Here is an 8,237-nt window from a genome sequence, read left to right as displayed (position 1 = left end):
TCTATTTTTTTTTTTATCTTTCTTATTTTTTTTTATTTATCTATCTATCTATCTATCTGACTATATCTATCTATCTATCTATCTATCTATCTACGTAGAGTAACCATTATTTCTTAAAATAAATTAATAAATTAAAAGTAACTTATTTTAGTATTGTTTTGATGTTCATACATGCTTAAATGAATGACTGAATAAATAGTATGATTTTATTTATTTACTTGTCTACTTTTAGCATGATTTATTTATTGAAATAAGTTAATACTTTTCTTTTAATATTGTTTTGAAATAAGTAAATAAATTAATTAATTTAATTACTTGTAAAGATGCAAAATGATCATGCAACGTATGTTGATTTCTCAGATAAAAATACAGCGTTTCCCTGCGTAATTGTCATTATTCAAACATATTTAACTGCTGAATCTGACCAATCAGAATCAAGTGTCAGAGAGCCATGTAATAACAGGAAAAGCATCAATTGATGAGCCGCTGCATTTACATGAATGCAATTCAGTGAGATCTCGTCTTTAATAAAGCTCATATCTGACGTGCTGCATCAGACACACAGTGAAAGCCTGAGCCTTTAAAAGCCTCACACCTTTTGTATGCGTCATCTATAAACATTATTAAAGACACAGTCTGACACGATTTGTCTAGACGTCACCCAAGAAAATATCTACCTACACAAACCAAATGCCAGTGGGGTTCAGTCTCTGATATAACGACCCATATGTTTGTCTTTTTTTTTTTTCTTTTTTAATATTAGCTTTTGAAAACACAAGCACGGTGAAATTGCATGCAATCCATTTCAGAGCTGCCATTAATAAAGTTCCTCGGGCTGTTGCATTCGCTCTGAATAAGTAAACGCACAGAGAGAGATGTGACATTAAGAAGCCACATTATACCACAGGCCAAAATCCATTACAAAACAAAAACAGAAATGCTGCAATCCGAATAATGGACGACAGGCTAATAAATGTTTCATTCACACACCTTTCAATATGGTAATCAAATGAATGATATAATTATTCATCTCACTGTACAGATGATTGAGTATGATTTTGGTGACACAAATGCTTATTTCTACTCTACAAACAATTTTAAAACTAAACTTTTGCCGAATTGTTGTGACTGCTGTCCAATTCTGCTACAAGTAAAATTCACTTCAAAGCAAACGGCTGTAATAACATTGTCGTCTTCTGTTCAGGCTGAGACATGTGGAGAGCAGAAAGAAGCTTAAGTGGTTACGAGCATCAAACGGCACAGTTTTAGCTTCCATTAGAGCAGAGGGAGACGCCGTTTCTTATATTGATTGTTTGCTCTTTATGGCTAAGAGTTAAAATCACCTAAACGTGTCAGAAATACAGACCCTTTTTCATCTGCAGCCTCATCTGTTAGCTGGTCACTCAAACCTGGCTGAATTTAGAGTAGTTTTAAGCGTTTTACAGTGGTCAGGCTGGGGAACCGGTCTGGGAGACAAGCTTAAACCAACTAAAACCAGCTTAAACCAGCAAAAAACATTTTATTTATCTACTTAAGTAACTGTATGGAAATACTTTATGAAGTAAATTTATGAATGATTTATTTCGTTTATGGAAATAAATGAATGAAGTAATTTATTTTAGTATTGCTTTGATCTTAAATAAAATAAATGAATAAATAAACGACTTGCATTTTATTTATTTACATAAGTAACAAATTTATTTATTGATATAAATTAATAAATTCATTTATTTTAGTATTGTTTTGGTGTTCCCACAAGGTTAAATAAAGAAAGAAAGAAATATATTATTAAATATAACTAAAGAAATAAATATATTCATAAATATATCTGTAATTTATTTAATGAAATAAATTAAAGAAAGTTATTTTAGTATTGTTTAATGTTTTATATAAATAAAGTATTGGAACTAACTAATTTATTTATTGAAATAAATTAATAATTTATTTTAGTATTGTTTTGATGTTCATACATGGATAAATAAATAAATAAGTTTACTTAAGTAACTAATTTATTTATTGAAATAAATTAAAGAAAGTTATTTTAGTATTTTTGAGGTTTTATATAAATAAATAAATTATTGGAACTGATCTTAATACATGGTTAAATAAATAAACAAATACATACATTTTCATTGTCTTGTACAGATACAAAATAGTGAGACAGAATATGATCACGACAACATCGAAAACACGAATTTTTCAGATACAGGGTAATGGTTATTATTCAGAAATATCTGACCAAGGAATTATTTTGAATATGTTCAAAATAAACAAATATGTATTATTATTATTATTATTATTATTATTATTATTATTATTATTATTATTCGTTTTTATATTTCTGCTGCCTTTCCATTATCTGTGTGCCTTTCCTGTCACCAACCTCAGATACGAAGATAATATTCACATGGAGTCATATATTTATTATAAATATTGACATATCTTGCATTCACGTCAGTGAAAGACTGAATTGAGACTGCAGGGTTGATTCCCGTCAATAGTCACTGTCACTTTAGAGGCTCCGTCGGCCTGAAGACACTCACGTCACCTTGCACCTGGTAAAGAAATCGATAACAGCTCTTTCATGCAATTTGCAAGATAGTCTCCATCCACTAAACTCAAAGGCATTTCATCTCTAAAACTTAATATGAAGGAAACGTAAATGTCACAACCACAGGTGAAAAATATCAGAAATTCACTAAAAGTTCTGCATTAAACACAAGCACAGAAGAGCTTCATACAAAAAAAAATTTCAAGTTCAAAATATGTGAGCATTCCTCTGACTGATGTATATCTTGATCATGCATCATCAATCAAAGAATAACATATAATCAGTCGCCTCAATGCAGATCATCTGCAAGAAATCTGTGAGCTTTTGGCTCATGGGACGAGCATTTGTGCAATAATTCAGAAACAACTGCATGAAATATTCATACATCGATTCCACAGATTCTAGGACTGCGAATTACTGAAATAAATTAACTTTTCCACGACATTCTAATTTATTGAGATGCACCTGTAATGCAGAGACTTGAAGAAATTTAAGAAACTTAAGAAATATATCACACAGTCTTAGCAGAGAAGAAAGTGTGTGACCTCCAGCAGAATGTCATCGCTCTTTATTCCAGAAGAAACATGATTGTAAACATTGATGTGTGTGTCTTAGAAAAGTGCCGATGTACAAGCTATTAACCTCTTTCACTTCAGAGACAAGATCCAGCCAGTCTCATCTGCTCAGACCCTCCACTCTCTCACACACACACACACACACACACACACACACAGAGATGAAGGGCACTAATGCAGAGGAACAAGACGGGGTACCATTATACTGTTTTTTACTACAGATATGATGTCTATGCATGAAAAGAAAACAACTTTAGTAAGAGAAACAAAAGAGCATGATTTAGGATTATTTATTTCAATAAATAAATCGCAGTAGTTGCTCAGCTGGTGCAAAACTATCAGAAGTATGTGACTATCTTGAGCTGTGATGGAAAAGGCAGCAGACGGAGGAAAGTCCTTTTAACACTTTTAAGAGTGACAAAAGATTTAGATTTCAAATAAAAGCTGTTCTTTTGAACATTTTATTCATCAAAAAAAAGTATCATGGTTTCTACAAAAATATTCTGCACTATTAAGCAAAAACTCTTTCCAACATTGATAATAAGAACCCTTATTAATAATTGAGCACCAATAATAACTAAGCAGAAAATCAGTATATAAAATGATTTCTGAAGGATCATGTGACACTGAAGACTGCAGTAATGATGCTGAAAATTCAGCTTTGAATCACAGCAATACATTACATTTTAACAGATATTCACATAGAAAACAGCTATTTTACATTGTAATAATATTTCACAATTTTATGTTTTTACTGTATTTTTTATCAAATAAATGCAGCCTTGATGAGCAGAAGAGACATTAAACAATTATTAATTATTCCAAACTTGACCAGTAGCGTATCTGTATACTAGCATATAAATGGCCTCAGAGCTAACCTAATCTTCAATGTTAATTGCATAGGGTGTTTAAATCATCAAACTGTGGTCTGAGATCTACAAAACCCTGTCAGGTTTGTATATGCATGTGAGACAATAGAGTTAAATACCTGCAATGTATTGCTCTCATCTGATGTCCTCAGAGAGTTTATGACATTACGATCGCATTGTCGAATGAGATCCACGCCATGTTTTCAAACAAGATACTTTATCATTGAACTAACACCATGTCCTTTCCACTATTTCCCAAACATGACACATTTTCCTCTTGACTAATTCAAATATGTGTGTTCAGTATGGTACTCGTGCATGTGAAACCCACACAGAAAAAAGGCCATAAAGCCGAATGTCCAGTATTTCACAGAAACACGCGTGTTGATCTCTTTGGGGAACAGAATGATTGCTCAGTTTAATCACAGGCTGTGCGTCTGTGCATGTGTCAGCGTGCAAGAAATGCATCATGTTTGTCATCCTCTGTCCTTTGTTTGTGGGTAAGTTATGAGCGCTGACATACGCAATCGATCCAAATGAGCAAGCCGTTAGCAGGATTTATGGAGGAAGGACACAGGGGTGATAAATGCTCACTGACCGCTCTTATCAGCGCTCTATACACCAGATGACACGCAGCAGCTCCCACTGGGACAATTAACACCCTTGCTGCTGCTGATCTCTTTGGAGTACAAGATTCAATCATTCTTTAAGGCATCATATCATGAACAAATACATCTTCATTGATCTTTTGAAATAAACGAGTTTCATATACTATTGTAAACATACACTCATTAGCCCCCAAAAGTATTAGGACACTTTGTGGTTCCCAACCATTATTGGATCATGTTCTTAGTTAATGTGATGAACAGCTTGAGGAGGACTGACTTCATAAATCCACTAAAATCATCTTGAGAATAGCTGGTTAAAAAGCCACTGCGTACTGTAAGTTACATTGTTACGCCAGTAGGTGGCAACAAATGGCTGTCAATGAGTGAGTCATTGAATCATTCATTCAACTGATTTGTTCATTCAGGAACAAAACAAGTGACTCTTTGTGAATCATTCCTTCAATCAATTAAATCTATTCAACAACACTGAGTCTTTCAGGAATGAAGCAAGTAACGCTTCATGACTGAGTCACTGAATCATTCACTCAAACAGTTGTTAAAATACACTGATTCATTCAGGAAAAAATAAACAATAACAGACTATGAGTGAGTCACTGATTCATTTTACTCAAACGGATGTTCAAAAACACGGGTTTATTCAGGAAAGACAAATAACTGTCTTCATGAGCAAGTCACAGAAACATTTACTCAAATAGTAGTTCAAAAACACAATAAGTGATTTATTATAAGTGAGATCACTGAATCGTTCACTCAGATGATTTGTTCAAAAACAGTGAATTATTCAGGAGCAAAACAAGTAACTTCACGAGTGAGTCACTGAATCATTTATTCAAATGATTCATTCAAATGCACTTATTCATTCAGAAAAGAAACAAGTGACTGTCTTCATGCGTGAGTCAGTGAATCATTCACTTGAACGACTGATTCAAAAACTGTTTCATTCACTGTCCTTATGAGCAAGTCATTGAATTATACCATTCAAATGATTCATACAACAAGGATTCATTCAGAAAAGAAACAAGTAACTGTCTTTATGAATGATTCAGTGAATTTATTTAGAAATTAAACACCTGGTGGAGCATATCTGTCAATATTGTGTTTAAAATGTAACTTGCTGAATATTAACTTGTTTTTTTGTTTTTTCACTCACTAGAAATAACATATTTTTGTTGTTGTTTTTACAACAATTATGTCTGGGTGACTTTATTTTTGGTGCAAGCAATGAATAACTATCCAATCTTTCAGATTAGATAGTGTTGTCTGACATACTTGTTTTTTTTTTATTTTAGGATGGTTGCAGGAAGAACTGATTTTTTTTTTTGTCTTCAAAGCAAAGAGACCACATCACTTGAAAATCTATTCTCACTGGGGTGTGAAGAAAGCGAGCTTAGAAAACTCTTCATGACTAGAGGACACTGTCAATTTAAAGAGCACAGCAGCAAAGTGCATGTGTGTGTGAACTGGGATTTCACAAGCTCCTGCGGATCCGCTGAAGAAAAGATAAGAAAAGAGTCAGAAGTTACACTTGAGAACATGAAACTAGTGCCGTTTTATGCCTTTTAAGGAACAATGGTCATCTCTTCACAGAAACACTTCATGCACATCCGTCCACTTCAATATGTGCATTCAGATCGGCCTGTAATGGAAATAACGGCTCATCACGATGTCCTGCTCCATTCAGCTCAAAGCCTCAGTCATTATCTGTGCATAATGAGATCTGCTTGATTAGTGAGTCTCCACAGCTGGGCTCCTGAACACTGACAGATGTGCACGGGAATATGTGTGCCTTATGAGAGCTTCAGAGAGAGGGATCCAACAAATGGAGATGGATTTCACATTGTTATGGATCATTACAGGTACTCAGAATATCTATTAGACATTATCATTCACAGATAAAAGGTAAAGGTGCTACCATACGCCTGAGTGAAAATGCTTCTGTTTTCTATTTCTTTCTCATTCTAATTTCATGCATTTTTTAAAATATAATAATAATTACTTTATTTGCATTACAATCTGATTGGTGATCAAGTTATCCAGCATGATTTGACAATGATCTGAGAATCCAAATGGAATTTTGGCTTTAAACTGAAGCGAATGGCACAAATTGTTCATTATTTCATATTTTATCTTGAAATAATGCAGTAATAATTAGATTTTGAATCCCAGAATATCAATTCGACTTTGAGACACCACTGTATTGCTCAAAACAGCTTAAACGTCACCCCAAAATCACAAATTAAAAAATTATTAGAATAGAGCATGATTTGAGAATCCATAGAGCATTTTGGCTTTAAATTGCATATTATGCACATTATAAGTCACAGTCTGAAATATCTTGTTTACTTTAAATCCAAAAACTTTTTTTTTTTTATATTTTCATTAGATTTATTTAAACTAAAACCAAATTTGTATTTATTTTTTTATTTTTTTATTTTATATATTTATGTTTTGTTTTTTTCAGGTTTAAAGTGGATTTTGAATCCAGAATTGCAATTCGACCTTCAGACGCCTTTGAATTGATGGGCAAATCTCCCCAAAATAGCTGAAATTTCACCCAATAATCACAAATAAAACATAAAAGCATAAAAATCTGACTGATCATACTATCCAGCATGATTTGAGAATGACCTTAGATTCCAAATGTCATTTTGGCTTTAAATTGAAGTGATTTTCGCAAATTTGCTTATTATGTATGTGCATGATTACTAAGTCACAATTTTAAATATTCCTTGTTTACTTTCTTAAACTAAATCCTTTTTTTTTCCTCCAGTTTTTAATTAGATTTTGAATCTCAGTATTTCAATTCCACCTTTGGATGCGTTTGCATTGATGGGCCAATCTCCCCAAAATAGCTCAAATTTCACCCCAAAAACTAAAATCAATCAATCATTCAAATCAAATAAATCCCAAAACTTTTTTTTTTTTTCAGGTTAAAATTTGATTTTAAATCCTTTTTTTTTTTTCATTCGAAACGCCACTTTGGACGCCATTGCAAATACAGGTGAATCGCCCCAAAATATCTCACGTTTCATACCCAAATCAAAAATAAGGACCTTCTCAGAGATTCAACCAAATGGATAAGCAATGAGTTGCAAAAGAAAGCACATTTGAAGTCTCTATCCATCATTTTGATGCCATCACGGAGTCCAAAGGTAGACAGAAGACCTTACAACACGAGAGGAGGAGGAGAATATGCTGACCTGTTCAGAGTACATACTACACAGTGTGTCAGATCTTCAAGATCTCTCATCCATGAGCCCCATATTAACCTCCAACCCATCTTCTCTTTCAAGACCAACCAATCTCAATCTCGCCATATCCAATTTCCAATCTCAAATTGAACATGCTGTGCATCTGTTCCCATTTCCAAGATTCCTCTCGACCTTAGAAATCTATTTCAGTGTCTATTTTTGAGTTCAACCTCAAAACGGACCTCACTCGAGATACACATTTCTCAGATTTGGAAGGACTTCTAATGGATTTCGGTGACCATGGAGACATACGACCCAAATATCATTCCTCAAATCCACACAACCAAGAATGACACATGAAACACGAAGACGAACAGATGCCTCTGATTATGACCACCATGACCATCACTTTTGTTCAGTTC

The sequence above is a fragment of the Sinocyclocheilus anshuiensis genome, unplaced genomic scaffold (genome assembly GCF_001515605.1).
Source record: "Sinocyclocheilus anshuiensis isolate Anshui unplaced genomic scaffold, SAMN03320099.WGS_v1.1 scaffold546, whole genome shotgun sequence".
Classification (NCBI taxonomy): Eukaryota; Metazoa; Chordata; class Actinopteri; order Cypriniformes; family Cyprinidae; genus Sinocyclocheilus; species Sinocyclocheilus anshuiensis.
Note: the sequence above shows the minus strand (reverse complement) of the source record.